Genomic DNA, 18,779 nt, shown 5'->3' with positions numbered 1-18,779 from the left:
AGGCAGAAAGAACTGCAAGGGCAAAGACTTTGAGTTGAGAATGAGCTTGGGAAATAATTTCCAATGTAGGTAGAAGTGGTTAGGTGATACAGATTGAATGTTTGTGTCCTCCCACAATTCATGTGTTGAAAACAATCCCCAGTGTGATGACACTTCGAGGTGGAGACTTTGGGAGGTAAACAGGCCATGAATGGGATTGTGTCCTTATAAAAGAGGTATCAGAGAGCTCCCTCGCATCTTCCACCATGTAAGGTTAAGTGAAAAGACACTGTCAGTGATGAAGCTCAGCCTCACCAGGCACTGAACCTGCCAGCAACTTGGTCTTGGATTTCCCAACTTCCAGAACTATGAGAAATAAATTTCCATAACTTATAAACCACCTAGTTTGTGGCATTTTGTTATAGCAGCCTGAATGGACTAAGACAGTAAGGAAAGGAAGAAAGTGGAGGGAGATAAGGAATAAGAAGCTAGCCAGTGTGCCTAGAGAGTGAGGATGAGAAGAGGATTCAAGGGCAGGTGGAGGCAGACAAAGCAGGGCTTAGAAGGCCATGCTCAGCCTTGAAGAACAACGAACAACCAAAGTAGTGTTTGCAGTAGTTAGGTAATGTAATCAGATATCTTTGACATGTTTTGAAGACTTACTCTGACTGCCCAACAGATAAACAAATGGAAATCATAAGAATGAGAGAAGGGAGAGTAGTCTGGAGACTATTTCAAATAGCAAAGACAAGAGATGTTTTCCTGGTTTCCTTGACTCAGGTGCTGGTGATGGAGATAGTAAAACATGGACAGATTTGAGATATACTTTGGATGTAAAATTGACAAGTCTTGGCAGATGTGAGAAGGAGGTATTAAGGTTGACTTCTAAGTTTCTAGTTTTTATTATGGAATGAATATATCATTCTCTATGTGCACCAAATTGGGTTGAAAAAATTCTGAGTTTCACTGTGGACCTTTGAGGTCAAGAAAGGTATATTAGTGAAGGATAAAAACTAAAAAATCTAATGCGTTTGATTAATAGTTATTGAATGATTAAAGTAACTTTCTTTCCATTTTTCTGACCATGGATCATCACCAGTTATATACATGCACATACAAAATTTTGACACTGGAAATGTTATGGACTGAATGCTTGTGTTCCCCCAACCTGACAATTCATATGTTGAAGATTTAAGCCCCCATGTGATGGTATTTGGGGATGGGGATTTTAGGAGATAATAAGGGTTAGATGAACTCATGAGAATGGGGCCCTCATAATGGGATTAGTGCCCTTATATAAGAGACACCAGAGAGCTTGTTTCCTCTCTTTCTGCCCACACAAAAAGAAGAGGTCATGTGAGCACAGAAACATGATGATGGCTACCTACAGGCAAAGGGAAGAGGCCTCAAAGTGAAACCTATCTTTCTGGCACCTTGATCTTGGACTTTTGGCCCCCAGAACCATAACAATAAATTTTTGTTGTTTAAACTAACCATCCAATGGTATTCTGTTAAGGCAGCCCAAGCTGACTAAGATGAAATTAACTGGTGAAGTGGAATTTAATGAATTGACAAATTCCAGATGCCATTTCCATTCTGATTAATCCCCAGATGATTTTATTGAAGATATCATCTAAAACCCATTGGAAGTATCTCTACATCCTCTGCACGTGGCAATATTCAGAAAATGTCTACTCCCCATCCATTGGTCCCTACTTCTGGAAATGTCTCAGAACAGACTTCGTTTCTAAGATGAGAGAGGGAGAAAGAACAAATATTCACCTCAACGAATTAATCTCAGTTTACCCAGATGAATCTAAAGATAGATTTGCTGTAAGATATATTCCAGTATCAATTACCTCCGTTGACTCAGATGATTAAACTAATCAACTGCCTCTTCCTGGTCTTATTTACTAGTTAGAGATTACAATAAGTCCCTGACATACGAACAAGTTCCATTCCCAGCGTGTGTTGGTGAGTCCAATTTGTTCATAAGTCCAACAAAGTTAGACTAGGTACCCAATTAACACAATCGGCTATATAGTACTGTACTGTAATAGCTTTATAATACTTTTCACACAGATAATACATTAAAAAAACAAACACAAAAAGTAAACATTTTTAATCTTACAGTACAGTGCCTTGAAAAGTACAGTAATACAGTACAACAGCTGGCATACAGGAGCTGGCATCGAACTAACAGGCAAGAAGAGTTACTGACTGGAGGAGGGAGAGGAGGTGGTTGATGGTAGAGCTGAAGGATCATCAGCCATAGGAGATGGAGGGCAAGATGCAATTTCACTCATGCCTGACGTTGATGGCACAGGTTCTGGTTCCACTGATGGCTGGATTCAATTCTATCTACCTCCCTTAAAAAACGATCCAGTGATGCTCTTTTTTTCTCCTCATAGATGACACGGCAGCACTGGATCACATTCTAAACAGCTGATGCAAACTTCGTGTAATATTCTACGTTTGGGTTCTGTGCCTCAAAAACTAACAGTGCCTCCTCAAATAAAGAAAATCCCCTTGCTATTTCCAGTATCATGAATCTCTTCAGTTCTTCAGTTACTGCTTTCTCTTGTCTCTCTTCATCCTTTCTCCAATTCCATCAGGTCTTCATTAGTAAGCTCCTCGTGTTGCACAACAATAGTACTGTACAGTAAAGTACACAAAAGCACAACCACTAGAGGATGCATCCACGTGAAAATGTACACCAGACACGTGAACTAACTTACGTGACTGGACATATGAACACACGTTCACATCTTTGAAAGTTCTCAACTTGAAGGTTCGTATGTAGGGGATTTACTGTACTCAATTGAACAAGGAAATCTTTCTAATAGAAGAGCAGTCAGAAAACTTTTTCTGTAAAGGACAAGAGAGTAAATATTTTCAGCTTTGCAGACTAAGTGGTCTCTGTCACAACTATCCAATCTGTTGTAGAGTGAAAGCAGCCACAGACAATAAAGTAAAGGACATGGCTGTGTTCCAATATGACTTTGCTTACAAAAGCAGGCAGAGGTCAGATTTGGCCCATGAGCTATAGTTTGCCAATCCCTATAATAGAACATTGTTTTGGTCACATATTATGTTTTCAGATAATTTCACAATTACTTTAACATATTACACATACATCGGGCAAAAGCTGAAACCATAAGTGCCTTTGTAATTATTACAGGGCATAGCATATGTATATAAATATGTGGCTGTCTGTTAATATCATTCCCAGAGTGTCATTCACTATTTATCTGGTAAAAGTCCAATCTGCCCTTGGGAAACCACTTCTTCAAATTACATGGATTCTGGTGTGGCTCTCATAGTTTGCCTTCCAATAATCCATGAGCAGCCTACACAGGCCAGTTAAAGCATTCCATTCCGCTAGTCAAAGAAAAATTAGCTCAAAGATAAGAGCAAGTTACAAAACTTGGATTATGTATGCATAGAGGGAGAGATAATTTTGTTCCTCCTCTAAAATATGAGGCCATAAAGATGATGTAATGTGAGACTCATTAGAATCATCTTCCAAAGCTACATGAATGAAGTCATCTATAGTATCAGCAAATGAGATCAATGAAATAAAAGAACAGAACTATCCAGCATTGCAATGACAGAATCTGAGGCCCAGGATCAAGCCTTCCATTACAAAAACAATAAACTCCTCTTTTTAGTATCTACTGGAAAGTGGATTTCCAATGCTTGTAAACAAAGGGATTTGGAAAATAATATTTCACTACAGATATTACAAAATCACAATGAAATGAGGCAATTTCAAAGAGTAAGACACACCAGTATCATAACTGTATCAATGGTTGACTTGATTAGGGAAGAAATAAGTAGTAATTTGGGGGTATAGTCTTGTAAGAAAAATTACAGAATGCCAGGCTGCTAGGAAAAAGTTTTATGACATCACATCTGAATTAATATTTAAGAAGTGCAGAATACTTCATAGACACAATGGATCATAGATATATGGATCATTCCCTAGTGTAGTATAACTTTATGGACAGGCAGTGAATGAAAGCTTTTGAAGTATTAGTGAAGTACACAAAACAGAAAGAAAAATACAAGTGTAAATACACTTTAAGAATACAGAATAGTCCCCAGACATGAAAATCTTCAGTGTAGCCTGACTGATTTTATTGACATGTCTAAAAGAAGAATGTTTTAATCATTAGGGGAATATGATGAGTCTTGGAAGCAGAGTAAATGAAAGTTGCAGCTTCCACTCAAGCACAGCATAGAGAGAAGGAATATTTAACCTTGTAATTTCCATGTTCAAGTCCTTTTGGCAGGCATTGCCAATATTGAGACAATGACAATGAGCTATAGCCCAGAAGACAGTATAAAACCACCTCTATTATGAGATTATAAGATGAGATGAAGCCTGAAGTCACTGTGTATTCAGCCCATATAATTAATTCCAATCAACCATACACAGTTTTTTTTCCTGATTTCGGCATACTGAGACTTCAGATTATGCCCTATATTACTGTGGGAAAGACTTTGCCAATAGAGAGGGAATTTCCTGACCATTGTAGTCTTTAAATATTCAAATTCCAGTGAGTGATTTCTCACTATAAATCGATGAATCAGAATTCTAATTTTATGAATCAATAGAATGTGTTTGGCTAATGTTCTGTCTGCCCCTGGAAAATGAAACTATTCTCTGCAAGCCCACAGAGTCCAATTTGTGAGCCTCTGGAAAGGAGTAAGATCCAGACTCTGAAATGGTGAATCCTCTAAGCCAGTAAACATGTTCCTTCTGCAGTCCTAGGTCCTTCACAGCCACTGAAAAGGGAGCCTGCCAGGTCTATCAACTGGAAACTTCCTCAACAAGACCACTCATGGTTCTGTCTCTATTCCTGTGTCTCTTGGCTCTGTCCTCTAGGATCTTGGTTCCAGGCTGTGGATCATCCTGCTTTTGCCTTAAATAATAGCCTGTATTTGATGGAGTCATTATTTTTATAGTATTTCCTGCCTGTGGAATTAAAGATGTCAAGAACTTCTCATTTTGTACTGTCTCTATCCCTTTTAGCCCGCGTTAATGGTGTTTCTGCCAGTATAATTTCTTTAAAACGTTATGGGGTTTCTGTGAATTATCTTTTGTTGCTCAAGCCATTCAAAAAACTTAACATTCAATCATCTCTTTGAGATAGACTTTCTTCATCCATGGCCCCTTCTGAAGCTGCAGTGGGATAATTCCCTTAGATTGTTTACCAGAGAGTGTCTGCAAGGTATATCCTTTAGATGGTTAGGAGGCCTTTGCCATCAGAAAGGACCCCTGAGGCACTATCTTAAATCCTTTCTATAGTTTACAAAAGGTTTTACAGTCACACCATTAGCTTCACCCTTACTCCAAGACTATTTTCCTGATAGTGCTCTGAATTTGATCTTTGCCATGAGTTCTTTCCTTACTTTGAAAATCTTTTGCCATCTGGAGAGGCTTGGAATTAAACTCAATTAAATTTTCCAACCCAGAAAGTCACGGTTTTATTTATCTTTCTACTAAATTTTTCTTGAAAACTAAATATTTCCTTTTTTACCTTATCTCTCTCTTTTTCTACATCTTATGATGCATGACTAAGAGAAGCAAGTTGGTAGTTTGAATATTCTGCTTGGAAATTTCATTAGGAAACCCATGAATTTATTAGGCTTATTTTCTATTTTCTATATCACCACATGATAATTTGAATACTCAACTGTGTTGTCAGACTTTTTTCTAATTTCTCATCATAATTTTACTGACCTTCCAGCTTTTATTAATATATTCTTTGACGTCCTTCCAAATTTTCTTAACAGAAGCCTCAAAACTCTTTCGTTTTCCATTTGCAACCTAATCTCAAACACAGTAACAAGTTTTAAGTTTTTGTTATGGGAACACTCTGTTCTTGGGTGAATTCTGTTACAATTATCTATTGCTGCATTAAACGCACTCATAAAACATTGTGGTGTAAAGCAACAACCATTTGATATGCTCACAGATTCTGTGGTCATGAATTCAGGAAGGGCACAGAAGGGATGGCTCTTCACCTCTCATGATGTTTGGGCCACAGCTGAGAATATTGAATTGACTAGGCATGACTCTTGTACGGCCAGGTACAAGAATCATTTGAAGGTTACTTCAATTAGATGTCTGACACTATGCAGGGGTGACCAGCAACCTGCCCTCAGTTGGGATTGTTTACCAGAACTCCTATATATGTTCTCTCCATGTAGCTGGGCCTTCTTGAAACAGAAAAGCTAGGTTTCAAGAAGAAACATCAGGAGAGGAAACATTTCAAAAGACCCAAATGGAAGCCCTAAGACTTTTCTGACCTAGTCTTAAGAATCATACAGTCTTACTTCCACCATGTGCTATTGCTCATTGTAATCTTAGATCTCATATATTTTGTTGATATTTTTTCTGTAAATAGAATTTGAATTGAGTCTCTGAGGTCAGCCCAGTTTCAAGTGGAAAGGATTTAGAGTCCACTCATTAATGAGAAAGCAAGAAGCTCACATCACCAAAGAGGAGGTCAGATGGAGATATTATTAGACCTTCTTTGGAAATATGTCATAGACCATTGAATTAAACCACTGAATAAGAAGGAAAATATGAGAAAAGTAACTGTGAAGCCACAAGCTTATGAAGAGAAGAAATGCCGTAAGCTTATGAAGAGAAGACAAGTGACTACAGAAACTAAAATGAAGCTTAGTATTTTTGGAGAATCACAGCCCCTATATCTTGCCACAAAATTCCATCCTTAGAGAAAAAGGTAAAGTAACACACTAGGATAATACTAGGATAATGTTTGATACCTTACTCCCCACAGGACTAGACGTATTTTACCTTCATCAAGAGATAAGGAAATATAAGTTGAACTGGAGTGAGGCAACTCTGTTTTCTCTCCTACTGTTGGTATGATAAGAGGAGACTGGTTTACCTCCATTCAAAAGGCAGGTCACACCTCAAGAACCAAGTAAGACCAGGATGAAGTCCTTGGAAGAAAGAAAAATAAATTTGGTTGATCAAGCATGGGTCTGGTCAAGATGCTATGGAATAAAGACAAAACTATTCAGTGGTAGGGATTGGGGAAGTGCTGGAATTGATCGTCAATCATAGCAACACTCAAATCACAAAGTATGTGAACACATAGATATTTAGATTAAACATTGCTTATAATGTCTTCCTAGTTGGTGCTCTTAAAAGCTTTAAGGAAGCTATCCAGATGGCAAATGAGTACAGTGGAAAAAGCAAAAAATTCCCAGGATAGGAGAAGTTTGCCTCAATGTGACCTTTGTAACTGTAGTGCTTACTTAATTATTCAATTGTTTATTCAAAGTTTTCCAACTTGGTGTTTCCATTGGACACAAAGGATAAAAGCTGGATTACACCACTGAGGTGAGATGGTTCCTCTAAATCTAGACCCACATTATATCTGAGGAAGGAAGCTTGATGAGTCTTTCCTTCCTTGAGTTTTGTGCTTAATAACTCTACCATTCACTTTCATGCCCACTTGGTCAGTACTTCCCATCAGTAACTATTTCTCCACTGGTTATTCTGCAGTATAGCTCTTGCTCTACTGTTTACACTGAAGAGTTGATGGTGATAATCAGAGCAAGACCACAGGTGAATGAGGATTTAACGTGGAAATCTAAAATTGTATGTTTTTGTGGATATTTATTTATAAAACAAGAATTCCAAAGACATTGCTTGCCATAATACTCTGTTTCTTTTTCCATTACATCTCTGAGATACAACTGTGGGGGTTTTTTTTGTTTGTTTATTTTATTCTGATGCCAAAACTGAAATGCTTACAAAAGAGCCTAGCAAAGTATGCTAGATAGATAAATTAGCTGAGTTCACAGTTCAAGTAGCACTTAAGCATGATTATGCCAAAGAAGATGTTTAAAAAACTATACAGGACTCCCCAAAAAGCTATTATCCTCATAACTGTGTATAGAAGATGAAAGGTATCCTCACTAATAAACTAATTATACATAATCTTTTCTCAGTTATGAGGGAAAGACATGTTTTGTTCCTAATAGCATTAAAGAGTCATTAAGAATTTTATTAAGAAGATGGTGATTCAGATGGTAGTCATCACTATTTTTAGGATGCACGTGTTTCCATATAAACACCAATGTTCACTGGAGTAGGTTCATTTGCAAAAGCAAAAGGCAGTAGAAGAATGTACTGAAACCCGTAGCTGCTATCAGGACCACACCATCTGAGCACATGTGCTACTATGTCTGTAAGTCCATATAGGTAGAGGTACTGGTTAGTCAACAACAGCATTTTATTCTAAGTTCTAGTATTCATAGCCAGTTTATAAGTGCCGTCCTCCCCAACTCCATCTCCATTTTTGCCCTGACTAAAACATAGTCTCTAATGAATATTTTAGCTGTATCAATAAAATGCCTCACATCTAAGGTAAAAATGATGGTTCAAGGTTGTCAGTCTTGGTATGGTTTCAATGGAAATGAAAAATTCTTGTCAGTTACAAACCATCTTGTAGCCAAGTCACAGGTACAAAGAATCAAAGATACAAAAGAGAAACTTCCAGAAAATCTTTTTAAAATTATTATCAGGGTGCTTATGTGTTCTAGGCATGTCCTTAAATACTTTTGATAAGGCAGTCCAGAAACAACAATTTAAAAAGTGGACAAGCCCAAAGAGTGGCAAAGCTCCTGGCACATCACCTATGAAAATGAGGCAAAAGCAATGGTTATTCCACCCAGTCTCCATAATTATTGCCTTGTCTGTTCTGGGCCTGATTTTTCTCTCCATTCACTCATTAGTTTTATAAATATTTATTGAGTGCCTTCTATTTCTCAGACACTTTTCTAGGCACTTAGGATATAATCAATGATCAAAGCAAAGCTTCCTGCTCTTGCTGAGTATTCACAGTTGGATCAGAGTAAAGTGAGGAAGTCATACAATAAACATATATAATAGATAAATCATGTGATATTTAAGATGATGACAAAGGCTATGTAAAGAAGGTATTTGAAAATGTAGGGATTGGTGCCTAGTAGAAGTTTTTAACAGGGTGTTCATGATAGACCTCCTTGAGAAGGTGTAATTAGAACAAAGATTCCAAAGAGTCAGCAAGTGCGCATGAAAAGATGGTCAACATCAGTAGTCGTCAGGGAAATGTAAATCGAAACCAGGTAAGATACTCCTTCATACCTACTAGGATGGCTATAATGAAAAGACAGAAAATAACAAGTGTTGGTGAGTATGGAGAGAGATTGGAACCTTCATTCACTACTGGTGAAAATGTGAAGTGGTGCAGCTGCTTTGGAACACAGCTTGGCAGTTCCTTAAAAGTTAAACATAGATACCATATGCCTCATCAATTTTGCTCTTAGAGAAGTGAAAACCCAAGATAAATGAAAACATAGGTCCACAGAACAACTTGTACATGAGAGTTCATAGCCACATTGTCTATAATAGCCAATAAGTGGAAACAACACAAATGTTCATCAACTGATGAGTGGATGAATAAAGTATGGTGGCATATTATTCAGTAATGAAAAGTACTGATAAACATTATGCTGAGTGAAAGAAACCAGTCATAGAAAGCCACATATTACATGATTCTACTTGTATGAAATGCCCATAATAGGCAAATCCATAAATATATAAAGCAGATTGGTAGTTCCCTAGGGTTGGTGGTGGAAGGGAATAGGGAGTGACTACTAATGCTTATGAGAAGTCTTTTTTTGTGATGGTTGCACAACTTTGTGAATATAAAGCCATTGAAATGTACACAGTAGATGAGTGAATTGTATGGTATGTGAATTACATATCTCAATAAAGCTACTTTGTGTATACATATATGCACATATATCTATGCACACACGTGTATATGCACACATGTGTGCACACACACACTCACATAAAAGAATCAACTAGGTGGATATTTGAGATGACAAGAGTGTATTTTAGGCAGACTGGACTGCTAGAGCAAAGATCTAAGTTAGAGACAGAAAAACAAGGAGTGGCCAGCATGGCTGGTACAAAGGGAGTGAAAAAATAGAAGAGGCCAGAGAAGCGGCAGGGAGCTGGGCCACGTGGCCTGGTATGTTTTAGCAAAGGTGTGGCTTTTACTCTGGATAAAATCAGAGCATCATACATTTTTGAGAAGAGGTACACCATGATAAAAGTCATGCTTTTGAAAGGATATCCTTGATCTCCCATGGTCTTTCCTGAGGATAGTATAGCAGAGGTCTTTCCCTTGGATTTGGGAGGCCAAGGATAGAAGCAGAGAAACCTGCTGGGAGGTTATGATATAATCCAGGTGAGAAGGCAGAACCCATAGGATTTGCTGATGGATTTTATATGAGGCATGACAGAAAGAGAGAATTCAAGGATGACTCCAAAGCTTTTCGCCTTGGCAACTGGCAGGATGGAAGTACCAGCAACCATGTGAGGAAGGACATGGGTGGAGCAGGTGTGAGGGGCGCAGAAACCAGGAGGTTAGTTTAGGGCATGTTGAGCTCCATATGCTCTTTAGAGATCCACGTAGATATTGAGTAGGCTGATATTGAATAACATTGAGCCTTACCGAATTTTACCTTTTCACAGGAAAGGCAATGGGAAATCAAGGATATCCTTTCAAAAGCATGACTTGTATCATGGTGTGTCTCTTCTCAAAAATATATGATGCTCTGATTTTATCCAGAATAAAAGCCATACCTTTGTTAAAACATACCAGGCCACGTGGCCCAGCTCCCTGCCCCTTCTCTGGCCTCTTCTATTTTTTCACTCCCTTTGTACCAGACATGCTGGCCACTCTTTTTTTTTTCTGTCTCCAACTTTCTAACCAGAAGTCGTCGTTCAAAATATCTTTAACGATATTTAAACTTCCTCAGGAGCAAGGAAACAATTAACTTAGGTTGTACTCCTATTGTTAAACAAAAGCATTGAGTAACCCCAAGTGATGGGAAACATTATCCTAAAGCTAACATTGGTACTAACAATAAAAATAACCATGATTTTTAAAGCACATACTATGTGCATTCCATTGACATTATGTCTAATTCAACAGTTCCTCAGGAAAGTATTAAGATGCAGAAAATAAGGTACTAAACTTACCCAAATACACAAAACTAAATGAGTGGTCAAGCCACGATGTAACCACAAAGCTGTCGAACGTTGTCCAAGGCCCCCAGCAGGGGGCCTTGAAATACAATCTGAGAAATACAATTTGAGAGGCCTGAGTTCTAGGCCAGAATCTTGGTCACTCACTTGAGACACCTTGACCAAAAGTGACCTTTTAGGCGCTATAGCTAAACACTCTGAAATAGATATAAAAACACCTAGTTCGGGCTTCCCTGGTGGTGCAGTGGTTGAGAGTCCGCCTGCCGATGCAGGGGATGCGGGTTTGTGCCCCGGTCTGGGAAGATCCCACATGCCACGGAGCAGCTGGGCCCGTGAGCCATGGCCGCTGAGCCTGCGCGTCCGGAGCCTGTGCTCCGCAACGGGAGAGGCCACAACAGTGAGAGGCCCGCGTACCACAAAAAAAACAAAAACAAAAACAAAAAAAACACCTAGTTCATTGGTTTTTCTGGAGACTATATACGTTAAAATAAAAGAAAGTGATTTGAATTGCTTTTAGCACTACATTTGTCCAAACTACTTTAACTGAACTCATTGACGTAAACTGCATTGCCCTGGATGATGCCAACAGCAAAATACTTCTCTGATGAAACATCTGTCTCTGCTGCTACAGCAACTTTGTGTCGTAAAGAGAAAAAACTTGAGAACAGCCGGCTCCTTTTGCCTTATTGGTCAGAAAAGGGGATTTTATATATATATATATATATATATATATATATAGACAGAGAGAGAGAGAGAGAGAGAGAGAGAGAGAGAGAGGCAGAGAGACAGAGAGACAGAGAGAATGATGATGAATAAGAAATGGGTAGAAACCAGGACAAAGTTTAGGGGAAAGGGAAACAGCAGGAAGTCTGAAGACAACCGGCTGATTGAGGCATAAAATTAAGTATAAAGTAAAAACCTATTTCGGGAAATATACATTCATTGTCAGAAAAAGATTTAAACCACTTTAAAAATTAGCAAGAGAAATATTCATGCTACTGGAGATTCAAAAATTAAAGAAAACTGGAAATCAAGTGTTACAAAGTTAACAGACTTTGTTCTATCACTTACAGTAAAATACCTGAGAGCAACCTTAAACCCAGGGAACCAGCAAAGAAGAAGAAAATTAATAAAAGAAAAAGAGGTTCTTAGTTTTGAAAAGACTATACAGAAGTAGAAAAGACAAAGGTGTTAAGTCAAGAAAGCATAAAAAAAGACAAAATTGGAGCAGTAATTATGGGTATGCAAGTGACTACTTCCCAAAGTATATGTGGTAGGTTAAAATATTACTTTAAATAATGATTTAGAAATTTGCTTTTTAAAAAGCTCTTAGTGCTTATCTGGTGATTCTCTTTGAAAGCACTCCAAGCAGGTCCAGGGACCATGAAAGGCTTTTCCCACACACCTATAGCTGCCACACGCATCTCCAGTGGGCACTGGGTCTCTGGTTATCTTCCAAAGAAAAGCCAGCTGACATTTTGTTGTATGGTCTTAACATTTATTTTTTGCTAAGTAAAATGCAAACAAATCATCTCTTGAGTACGACAGGCCTCCTAGGATAAATTTGGCCTATTATACACTTAATTGATTCAATTTGCCTTTGATTATTTGGCTGGCATTTCCACAGAAAACAAGTCTAGTGCAGAGATGACCCAGTTCTAAAAAAATTCTTGCCACTTAATATAGAGTAAGCTGACAGAAGCAATGTTTACAAAGTGCCCACATTATGGTAAAGTGGTAGCAAATCTAGAAAATTTGTTATTGTTAGCTTTAAACTGTTATTTGGTAATGATTGTTATGATTTTGTTAATATCTGTTGTGATGAACCAACCACTTCCATCTTGCCTAATAATATAGCATGCAACTACTCTTTTCTATTTACTAATGGATCAAGCTAAATCTCAGTTATCTACAGGCATCTCCATGAAAGGTGACCTAAGTATAGCAGGCGATTATTTTTTTAGCAATTCTGTGGTAAAAAAAAAAACAGAAGTCAGCACTAGCTAACTTACACACAAAAATAAGTTATTGGAATGCTCTCGAAGTACTCATTTAGTTAAATAGGAAGTTGTACAACTAGTTCTGGGAAAGCCGGTGCTACCCAGGGTGGCCCAGAGGTCTTAGTTTCAAAGTCTGTAGGAAGAGGGTGTAAATGGCCAAAATTGGGTTATATGCTCAACCTTGGGGGGGGAGGAGCAGGGAGAGGAGAGAGTTCTGGAATGCTGGTAGGGAAAACAACAGACAATGATATCCACCACCTTTACTCTAGCTCTTATCAGTGACAAGTTCTATCCTACCTCAGTGCCTTTATAACTTGTTGGTCTCCCTGCCTGGAATGCAGATGTTAGCTTAACTGGTTCCATCACGTTATTAAGATTCAGCTAAATGTCCCCTGTACAGAAAGCTCTTCCCTAATTATCCCAATTGTAATTGTCACAAGTACCCCTTTTATTCATTGCACTTATCAACTCCTGACTTATTATATACTATACTGGGATACAAACTCCACAGGAGCAGAGATGGTCCTGAAAGTCCAGGGTGAATGAATGAATGAGTGAGTGAATGAATGAACACATAAGGAAGTGAACTCTCAAGGTCATTGGAATATGCCTGATTACAGCCTTGCTGACTTCTCTGCCTCCCTCTTGGTGCCCTTTCTCCTACCCCAATGGATATAAACAGTATTCAATATGGGCCAAGTTTGTCTCTGGGGCTTCTACTCCAGGAGTCGGTTTCAGGGGAAGTGGGGCTGATGCTGGACCACGGCCCTGAGCTGGGGGACCTGAGCTCTGGTTCTGCCTCCCGATGTGTCCTGGGGAAATGACTCCACACACACACACACACCCCCCAGTACAGTTGTCTCATCTCTAAAAGGAAGCATTGGGACTGGCCCAGTGGCTCTCAGCTGAGAAGCAGTACCGACCCCTAGGGAGCATTTTATAAAGCTGTGATAGTTTGTTCTTCTTCTTTTCTTTTTTATCATCAAGTATAGTCATTCCTAAGCAGTTATATGTTGAAATATATAATACTGTGAGTTAATTTCCAATTATGCCTACTTCAAAGTAGAGTTAGGGCATTAAAATGTTTGAAATTATGTTTGTGTGTAGGTAGGTTACACAATCTATTATTTTACTTCAAGAGAGTAAAGGAATTGTATAAAAACATGTGTTTTTAAAATAGGGAGCTTTAGAAGAGGAAAACAAATACCATATACTAACATGTATATATGGTATCTAAAAAAAAAAAAATGGTTCTGATGAACCTAGGGGCAAAACAGGAATAAAGACGCAGACGTAGAGAATGGACTTGAGGAGACGAGGAGGGGAAAGGGTAAGCTGGGACTAAGTGAGAGAGTAGCAATGACATATATACACTACCAAATGTAAAATAGATAGCTAGTGGGAAGCAGCCGCATAACACAGGGAGATCAGCTCGGTGCTTTGTGACCACCTAGAGGGGTGGGATAGGGAGGGTGGGAGGGAGGGAGACACAAGAGGGAAGAGATATGGGGACATATGTATATGTATAACTGATTCACTTTGTTATAAAGCAGAAACTAACACACCATTGTAAAGTAATTATACTCCAATAAAGATGTTAAAAAAAAAAATAAGGAGGTTTGGGACTAGTGCTGCATGGCCAGGTGACTCCTGCAATGAAAACACAGAATGCATGGCTTTCTCCTTCCTCCTCTTCAGAGTCACCTCAGCGTGGCATCATGGCCTTGTCTATTGCAAATCCTCAGACCAGACACACCCATGAGCAAAAACGAATGCAAGCAGGGGCTTCCCTCGTGGCGCAGTGGTTGAGAGTCCGCCTGCCGATGCAGGGGACATGGGTTCGTGCCCCGGTCCGGGAAGATCCCACATGCCGTGGAGTGGCTGGGCCCGTGAGTCACGGCCACTGAGCCTGCACGGCCGGAGCCTGTGCTCCGCAATGGGAGAGGCCACAACAGTGAGAGGCCCGTGTACTTCAAAACAAACAAACAAACAAACAAAAAAAACGAATGGAAAAAAACGAATGGAAGCACATCTTCCAAACATGGACATCAAGAGAACTGAAACTCTGGATGGTGGCCCCAGCCTTTGTGCAACTTCTGGGGCAGATCTGCTAAGACCCAGGGGCCATGGTCACAGGAGAAGGAGGGCGAGGATGGCAGGACAAGTCTGCACACTGATAATGAAATCCTGCATGCCATAATGACAGCCCTTCTCCAATCTAGACCTCCATCCACACTTTCCCCAGCTCTCCTGGTCTATCAATGAACTCTGAACTTTATCTACCATCAGGATGCTCACTGCCACTTTATATTTTCTACTTTCAGACCCCTGGCATGTACTCTGGATAGAGTAAAAGTTCTTGCTTTCCTCCAATGTATTCCTCATTTATTGCCAGAATGTTCTTTCTCAACTGAAAATCTCATTGAGTGCTGATAAATAGTGAAATCACCCAAATGAAGGACACTAAGGAAAAAGAAACAAAAACAAAGCATCTTAAGATCTGCCTCACACAGATTACCTGCCATCCGCTGATTACAAAGACAACCCATGCTCTGGGACACCTCTGAAATGGTGTTATTGAATATCACTTGAAACTGTGTGCTTGCAGCGGGGGCCTGGGCCTCTCTTGTCTGGAGAGATTTCCATTATCGTGGTATTGACTGTGCTATGATTTGATTTGTACTGTGTATGGACAGGATTCTTAGGTTATGGGAATTGCTTGATAAAGACTTGTTGGCTGTTGACTGATATGAAGCAAATAAAGTATCTCATGCAGGAAGATGATCTTGCCCCAAACCTTCCCCAAATGGTGGTATATCTGAAACATCTTCATTTACACCATTTATCACATATCCAATACCAAACTTTTTTATAGAAAGCAAAGACTAGGTGGTATAAGTCTCTTATCCTGCATAATTGCCAAATATAAGGCTCAAGTGTATTAGTGTATTAGTCTTTGCCTGGAATCTTTTCCTTTGGGGAATTTCCTTCTCCCCATGTCCCATGGTCAGGCTCTCATCACAGGGTAGGTCCATGACCAAGTTAGGTCTTTCTTATGACTTTCATTAGATCAACTGAGAAAGATCTGCTCATTTTAATCTGGAACTGTGTGTCAAAAGTCTGCCTGAGAATAAAGTCAACCAAGAGAAAACCAAAGAAGAGTAGGAGAAAGAGAAATGAGTGGCATTATTTGACCTTTGTATTCTGGCCTTACCTGAAGCCCATGGTCATTTTGAATTTTACTTGAGCAAGTTTGAGTTGAGCTTCTATCACTTGAAATTAGAAGTAAATATTAACTAATACATATGGAATAAATACTAATAATTACAGAGAAACAGCTTTTACTCTAAACCACTCTCATTTTCACTCTTTATTCTGTTGTGATATGAAAAGTTCAGTACACATGGATCTAAGCATTTAATATATAATTTAATCTTTAACATATGAAGAAAATTATTTTATTATGTCCTTTACAACTACACCATCTCAGACAGCTAGTCATTTTCAGAGCTGTGATTCCTTCTTGTTCTTCTCCGTCATACAAGTTTGTCTCCCTGAATGCTATCAAAACTTTGACCTCTTTCTAGAAGGTCAGGAGTCATTACCTCATTGCACAAGGGTGAGAATTTTCCAGCTATTCTACACCCGTGTTCCACAAACAAATTCCTATAATATTCACAGGAATGTACAGAAATGGCTTGATGGGCTCTCCAGCATTCATTAGATCAGCGTTGAAATTCTGATTTTGCCTTTTATTCATTGCATTACATGAACCTATGTATCATTTTCCTTTCCTGAAGAAAATGCCATACGACTACTACCTACCTCAAAGAGTGGTTGTGAGATCTAAGTGAGCTAAAGTGCAGGAGGCATGGTCCATATAGGTACAGGGCAAGTGCACAGCAAATGTCACCATCAGGACAAGACCATTTGTCACTCCAGCACAGCCCATCTCTTCAGTACAATCTACCACACCTGCCCCTATTTCTGATACTGTTAGTAATCACTCTGGGCCAGCGTAAAGCTACTCCTCCCTAAAGCCTCCAAGTCTATTTTTCTCATCTCAGTCAGTCATCACACAAAACTTGAGTCATTGTACTTGCTGGAAGAATGCTCCAGAAGCCTGCCCACCACAGTCCTCAGAGCCCGTCCATGAATCCTCAGAGCTGCTAAAACAAGGAGCTTGTCCCTGGAGAGCCCATGCGGTTCCTCTCCTCAGTGTTTATTATCTGAGAGTCTGTTTCCCTTTTGCCAATCGCCTCACATGTTCCCGCTTAAATAAGGACCATCTGACTATGAAACATGCAAGAAGAGGTCACAGAAACCAAGTTCTTGTAGGGAGCAGGATCTTTTTTTTTCCTTTCTTTTTTTTTTTGTTTGTTTGTTTGTTTGTGTTGGGTCTTCGTTGCTGCACGTGGGCTTTCTCTAGTTGCGGCGAGCAGGGGCAACTCTTTGTTGCGGTGAGCCGGCTTTTCATTGCAGTGACTTCTCTTGCTGTGGAGCACAGTCTCTAGGCACGCAGGCTTCAGTAGTTGTGGCACGTGGGCTCAGTAGTTGTGGCGCACAGGTTTAGTTGCTCCACAGCAAGTGGGATCTTCCTGGACCAGGGATCGAACCCATGTCCCCTGCATTGACAGGTGGATTCTTAACCACTGCTCCATCAGGGAAGTCCCGGGAGCGGGACCTCAATAGGATTTCTCAACCGTCATCTAGTTGCTAGCACCATGAAAGGCAGGTCAGACCAAACCTGATCAGTCCCTTCAAGTCTGGATCGTTAAAACTAGACAAGGCAATTTTCCTAAGGCCACATAATGCCCTAGTCTATGTTTTAAGTGCAGGACGTGAAAGGAAGAATTAAACTATTGAATAATTTACTCAGAATAAAGTGATGCAACCTCAGCTGGATCTGTAACAGCCTGGTAGACACAAAAGGAAGGAACATCATGTGCCAGCCTTCATCTTCTGGAGCTATATGTCATCCCTGCCAAAGCCTACAAATCCCTCTTCCACCCCTCCTGCCTGAGTTATCTACAGTTCACAGAGTCTTGCTCACTTAATTACTCTGTTTAATGCATCTTTGAAAAGGCATTAAATGAGTGCTTCTGAGAGCTTAGGGCATACCTGCTTTCATTGCTACAGCGCCCCCAACGCTGTGTTGCGCGAACCTTGCCCCACCCACCCCCAGTGCCTTCTGGGATTGATGGCCCTCCTCCCTTGGCTTCTGCTGTCTTCAATCGCTGGGACCATGCTGTGTGTCGAGGTTCAATAGACGGCATCTCTTCGTGACAGTTAATTAATACTTTTTCCAATTCATGATAATGCTTCTAGAATTTGAAGAATCTCATTTGCATGAAATCTGTGAAGAATTCAGACTAAAACTAAAGGGCTTGTGTTTCAAAAAATATGATATATCAATTTTACTATATTAAAACATTGTAATATATTGTTAAGTGTAATAAATAATTATATATTTGTATAATGCAATGTATAATAATCATTATATTTGAATATATTAAAAATTAAAATATGAAATTATTTTTATTACATAAAATATAATATTTATCAAAAAATAATTTTCTAAAACATGTATTTATTGATATTTCTGAAAATACCTTCAAATCTTTCATTCTCTCCTGTCTATTAATTTCTATAACTAATACCAATAACAGCGACATATTTAAGACTTTTATTTTTTTCCCCTGTACCAC

General features: G+C 39.3%; 1 pseudogene across 1 annotated transcript in view; it reads right to left on the bottom strand.

The window, feature by feature from the left end:
- Positions 1–18,347, bottom strand: part of LOC307057447 (large ribosomal subunit protein eL8-like) — an 80,340-nt pseudogene extending 61,993 nt beyond the window's left edge. The window contains exon 1 of the transcript in view: positions 18,193–18,347. The product of the transcript in view is annotated as a large ribosomal subunit protein eL8-like (transcript). The remainder of the gene's footprint in view (positions 1–18,192) is intronic.
- Positions 18,348–18,779: the final 432 nt, after the last annotated feature.

This window comes from Hyperoodon ampullatus (assembly GCF_949752795.1).
Source record: "Hyperoodon ampullatus genome assembly, chromosome: 8".
Taxonomy (NCBI): domain Eukaryota; kingdom Metazoa; phylum Chordata; class Mammalia; order Artiodactyla; family Ziphiidae; genus Hyperoodon; species Hyperoodon ampullatus.
Note: the sequence above shows the minus strand (reverse complement) of the source record. Positions and strands in the feature narration are given on the sequence as shown.